The sequence below is a fragment of the Falco biarmicus genome, chromosome Z (genome assembly GCF_023638135.1).
Source record: "Falco biarmicus isolate bFalBia1 chromosome Z, bFalBia1.pri, whole genome shotgun sequence".
Taxonomy (NCBI): Eukaryota; Metazoa; Chordata; class Aves; order Falconiformes; family Falconidae; genus Falco; species Falco biarmicus.
The window spans coordinates 25,052,219-25,058,795 of NC_079311.1; positions in this window are offsets into that span (position 1 = coordinate 25,052,219).

A 6,577-nucleotide genomic window follows, 5' to 3' on the forward strand; every position below is an offset into this window, starting at 1 on the left:
GTTTCTTCATACAAAACTCCAGTGCTCCAGAGTCCTTATGACTTGCAATTCTTTTCAGTAAGGTACTTCAGTATTAGGGTATGACATGACCAAAATTACATAAGATGCTTTGGAGAGCTGCTGCACTAACCAAAAACTATCTGAAGCCAAAATGTATGTGAAATTTGGCTTACAAAATGTTAGTGTAACTTCCTATAAAAGATGGAGCAGAACTATCCCTTGAGCATCTGGAGTTTAAGGTCCTGTCTTTTACAGGCTTAGCTATTATGATTGCTAGATGATTATTAGCCACTCATAAATGTGAGCATCTTCAGAAACCGTGATTGCAGGAGGCAAGATCTATTATTATCAGAGGCCAAATTACAAAGAAAACTGAGGAAAGAAGAACTTTGACATTAAGAAGTTCAGATTGCTCCAAGGTTGCAAAAATAAATAACTCATAGCCCAGCCACCACCCTGGGGAGTTTTTGTGCTTCATTTCTTGAAGCCCCAGCTATTTTTAGAAATGAAAAATGGAAGGAAAACATTTTGTCTTGATTAACCTAAGGGTATGTCTGTGACATGGAAAGCAGCATGTCACAGAAACTCCTGGGCAAATGTGGCATAAGATAGCTTCAGAAACAACTTGTGTAGTCCCTTCAGATCAAGACTGCGCCAAAGCTCATGAGCACTGTGCTATGCTATGTCAGCAGTCCATCAAGCACTAAGCTGGCAGCTGGAACCCTGTGCTCTGCACTGTCCTTCACAGACACACCCAAAAGGCATCCATTGCCTTGCAGCACCTGAAGTTGGAGATATAAAATCTGACTTTTATCCAAGCATCATTCTGCCAATGCTTTCAAGCCAGTGTTAGTACCATGCTCAACTTGTAGTACATTTATTATACAGTCAATTGATTACAATGACTCATGGCAAATAGTAAATAGGATATTATTGTAAAAGTAGAGTGCAAGGGAAAATGGGCACAATTAACAGAAAACATATTTTATGTAGGTTCATATCTTCATTATTTTATTTTACCTTATCAATTTACAGTATAATGTCACTGTGTCAATCTGAATGTGATGTACAGAACAGACAACTGCAATTTCTTACATGCTCAGGAATGCTGAAACCTATGCAATGGGGGGGGGGGGGGGGGGGGGGGGCAGGGGAAGGCAAAGTAACTCACAAGAAAGGAAAACAGAACTCCTTAATTTAAATACACGTTTTGAAAGTGAAGCTTGGAAGCTTATACTGGGTTCTAGGAAAATGCATTGTATATAAAAAAAAACCAACAGAATTTGCTGACTAAACATGCAAGTTAGTGTCAGATACCATACTATAATGATCAGCTTTCCCTGAATCCCCAAGGATACACATCAGTCTTCTAAATTATCTATTAAAAATACCCCACAAAACCTTAAGCAACAGCTTCTGGAAACAAGAATTAAGCAGAACATGAGAACTTTAGTTTTTTAGTTGTTTATGGTGTGTGACAGATTTTTGCATCCTTAAAATCCAGACCAGGAAGAAACTTTACATTGCATAAATGCATGTCATTGTGCTAGCGTTGTGCTCCAAACTAAACCTGAGAAAGTTTAAAAAGCAATTGCAGAGTACATACTGTCACATTGGAAGAAGAGAGATGACTTCAGCAGCGTGGAACAAGGCATAAGCTGCCTGGATGAGGATAAGGAAAGAGTGTTAAACTTCCACAGATGTTGACTTTATAGCATTTTTTAAACACTACTCAGTGTTTAAAAAATTTAAATACTCTCTGCCATTCACCCTTGCTTCTCACCAGTGTCTCACCATTTGTTCTGTTTTTTCTTTCATTTTTGGTCCTTGCTGTTCTCAAAGCCCACAGTTCCAGACAGCATCTGCACAATCCTTTGCCCCTTCCTCATCACCTGGGGTGGCACTGTCCCCAGACTGCCTTTATTCCATTTGTACTTGCTGCCACCATACTCCTCCTCCATGCAGTCCCCTTCTTCATTTCCTTTCTCCCTTTTACATGCTGCCCTGTGCCCTTGTCTCTGAGGTTCTGGAGTGCATGACCTACTTTTAACATGATTCCTAATTGACATTTCTGAGAAACTGAGACATTCATGACCTTGCAAGTCGCTTCTCTATGCTACTGTCATTCCTAGATCCCTGTGTCACGTAAAGTGATATGGAGATGACTTCAATTTTCCTCACACAAAGAATAATTTAGGCACTGATTTCTTTACCTCCTTCCACACCCTGTGACCTCTGGCTTCCTAGCTTCTCTCCTGTTTGTTTGTTTTTTGAGCAGCAACCACAAATGCCATCTCCTCCATTTGTTCTCATACCAAATGTAACTAGCCACCAACCTGTTTTCTGGAGTTAAGCTTTTCTGTTATTTTTGTCTTTTGTAATAGTCTGTTAAACTCATCTATGATGATTTCAGCCTTCATGTCAACGATCAGTCCACCCCCTGCTCTGCACATTACCTCACCAACATATTTTAATATAAGCAGGAGTCTTGGTTCCACATTCACCCAAAAAGCTACTATTCGATTACAGTCTTCACCAGGTGCTACTTTAACTTAGCTGTCTTTTGCTGCAGTTCTTCTTTCTAATCATCCTTCAGTCTTTCCACAGTACCTACCAGTACCAAATTTGTGCCCTGGCCTTTAACATTTCTATGACTTCCTGTCATTCACCATCCATGACTTTTCTGTTCTCAGACCACTCTTCCTTTTTTCTTTTCTTCAATGTGATGACCGAGTCTCTCAGTGCTTCACATTTCCCTGTCTGTAATTCCTATTCATCTCTTGTCCATTGGAAGACCCATGGTACTAGTTACTACCTAAGTGTCTCTTCTTGTGCTCTGTTGTTGCCCTTGCTGTTGCCCCTACCTCTGCTCTTTCTGTAGAAATCCTTCAGCCAATGTAGCTTCCTCTATGTCACCTTCATTTTCTCCCTAGTTTCTCCTTAGCACTTCTCTTTCTGGATGATGGGCAAGCTTCCTGAACAAGACGGTAATGCATATGGTGACTATAAAATAGTATTTTTGAAAATTATCTTAAGACATAAGGAAATAAGTCAATATAACATAACGTTCTTAAAATTAGTATCTCTCAGTAATATTATTTGCTTTTCAAGGCACATCTTATAATGGTTTTCAACTTCATTATTTAAAAAAAAATGTTTTTTTTCCTGTGCAGGACATAGAAACAAGGTTACAGGCAGTTAATAAGCCTGTTGGATATGGGTGAAGGCTTACTAATAGTTGTTGGGTGATTTCTTGCTATTTGCAATAGCATCTAAATCTTGAAATAAATCTGTTGTGAGATTTAGTTATCCCTGAAGAGAACATGGATCATTTTTCTTTTATTAACAACGGAGCTGAAAGAGCACTGGTTTTATTTATATGCACATTTCCAGGCCTAAAAGCGTATCCCTTTAAAATTGCAAGTATTAAATTCTGATCAGCCCTTGATGAAGAAAGAATTGTGGGTCAACAGGAACCCTGTTAACATCTGTGTGCAATGCATGTTCAAAAGAAACCTAAAAGTCTAAGAAAGTTTTTCAAAGTTTATCAATCCTTTTTAACTGTACGCTCTAATTATGTTTTGCAATATTGCAGTCTTCATATATATTGTAATGTGCAACTAACCTTCCTAGAATGCTGAATGTGCTTTTGCAACAGATTGCATGATAGTAACCTCTGCTTTGTAAACTAGTAACACTGGATGTGGATTTTATGAGTCTTTTTACATACCTACTTGAATATGTAGTGCACACTGCTTGACCAAGCATTTTTTGTACAGTTAATACGGTCTAAATCTCAAAAGCTGAGACTCTAAAGCATCACAGGAACAGATGATGGTCACTAGATATATTTCTACAACTTCATGAGAGCACAACATTTTGTGTGAGCTTACCTAATCATAGGACTTTAACATGGAATTGTAGCCATATTACTGTATCATTTAACAGGTACCTTGGAATAAACAGGACACAAAACAAGGGTGTTTTGACATGTTTTCAAAACCCTTGACCATGAATTCTGGATTTTACAAACAGAAAATTGTCTCGGTATTTTTACTGGAGAAAATCTAAAGCAACTTAGGTACAGGAGGACCTCCACTCTCTCAATTCTGCGTTATCACTGGCTGATGAATCTTCCAAAAAGCTTTGCCAGAATGACCAATGGTTCATTCATTGGTAGACAAGGCAAATGGTTGCAATTCTGTATGAAAGAGCAAAGTAAACCAAAATGCTGCATTTTGCTTGCTTCTGTTTCTCAATTACTGGTATAATAGAAATAGTGGCTGAATCTAGTGTTCAGTCTCCATACATGAGAATGCAAGTGTGTCAATGACTTTTGAAGGAGAATTCTTATAACCCCTACATGTATAAACAGGAGCAAAGTAAGTAAACCAGATGAAAAACATGGAAATGTTGAGTGATCTGGCAAGTCTGCAGAATGTCTGACCGGGTAGAAGAACTAAGTTCAAAACAATAAAGAGAGTCTGTTGTTCTTCTAGAGACAAGTATAAAGGATGTTGTTTCTGCCTTTTTCAAAAGTATGATGTTGTGAATCTGCTCAGTTTTTTAGAGGAGGTGGATATTCCTATGCACCTAAAACAGTATGTCTTTTTCAGACATAAGGGTCTCGTTGATTCCAATGACTGTCTAGACTCCAGTCATTGCTCGCAAGAACAGATGCTTCAAACACCAGCCAGGTGACAATCTTCAGGTATCTTATTTGGACATTGTTAGCAAAGGCACACGAATTCTCCATGTGTATCTTCTGATATTTATCCTTGCAACTTCAAATGAGTCCTAATGAGTTGTGTTTTGAGATTATTCAAGGATCAGTTTCGCTGACAAACTCACTCTAGGTTCCCATTCAAGTTGCACACTGGCCACGCAGCCCTGTATCTGCTTTAGGTCCTGTCTGTCACTGAGTCTTATGTCACTGGAGGTAAGGCTGTGCCTCATCATTCTTTGCTGAACTTTTTTAACCCTTTGTTAGGACTGCGTTTTACAGCTTGCCAAAACAATTGGAATTAAAGCTCAATTAAAAACTACAAATGCATTAAGGTTTTTGGCACCATATAGTGACTTTTGACAGACAGAATCTTAGAAATTGTTTTTAAACAGGAAGAATGCTGAATCTTACTGAGTGCCTTTTTTTGAAAGTTGTAATTATAACCATATTGCCTGCTGGGTAACTTGCAGTAGTCAAGTTTGTTAATTCCTGCTACTTCTCCTGGAAGCTGAGTCCTTCTGTCATCTCAGAGGGGCACAACATTTTGTATTTTATTACAAATTTAATACGCATTTTGAAATCTCTTCTGAAGACCTTTTATAACAATATGCATTTTTTTGCATACAGAACATTTCCAGTTGGTGTACCTCAAAACACTGATAAACACTAATCATTGGAAACACAAAACTTCATAACTACAAACTTTTTGGTTTTCATTAGGGGACATTGTATAAGAAGAAGTTTAGTGACTTTTATAAGATTTCACAAAAATCCCAAACTTCAGTTCTCAGTCCCATTATTGCCCCTTTAACCGTTCCCCCCAGCTGTGAGCACTATGTCATTTCACATGCTATTCATCTCTTTGATGACATTTCATTTTCATCCTTTTGAAATATTATATTACTAACAGAAAACAAGATACACTTGAGTATGTTGTTTAATACTGGTTGGTTCCTAGGAAGTCAATCCCTTAAAAATTAATATATCAGAGAACAGAGAAGAACACAGAGAAAGAGCAAGATACTAGAAAACCTCCTGAGGCAACTGAAAGGTCACCATTATCATCATCATTTTGGAGACATAAGCCACTCTTTTGGTTTCCTCATGCTCTTCTGCAAGAAATAGCCTCTTTACAGAATACACTGGTTCTCACAGTTCTGCATTCACTCTGCAAAGGTCTCTTCCTCAGTCAAAACATGATCCAGCTGCTCAGTTTTTTTACATCCAAAAAGACTAAGTACCTTATTCGATCTCTGTAAAAGTGTGGAACTTTGCAAACTTATGCTGTCAAGGGTACAGTCAGTCAGTCTATTCCGCAGAAAAGTGTTGTCTTACACGGACAAATTCCCTTCCAGTTCAGTATGGAAAACCATTAATTTCCACATTCATAAGAGATTTAAATTTGATAAGGCATCAGTTAAATTGTGTTAAGAGGTTTAAACAAGACTAGACCATTAGACTTGTTCAGTTTATCAGCTTGCTTTCCCTCATGAATTAGAATAAAAGACCCAAGCTCTACGGATGATGGTAGTGTTTCATTTATTCAGCAATAGAATAGATCACGCTTCCATGTAATTTACATGCAATAAAGCTTTTTCCACACAAGTGAAGTCAGTTTCAGGTCCAATTAGTGATTAACACTGTCTCTGAAAAGAAAAGGAAGACTTTATATACACTTTACAAATCTGCACTGCTGCCCATGAGATGCAGATATCCCTTGTGGTAATTAGTTTACACCCTGAAGCAAGAAGCTTGGTTACCCCTACATAATTAAGTTAACTATGGATACAAATGTAATTAATAGCCTGAATGTTATCCAACCTTAAAAAAAAAAAAAAAAAAAAAAAAAGA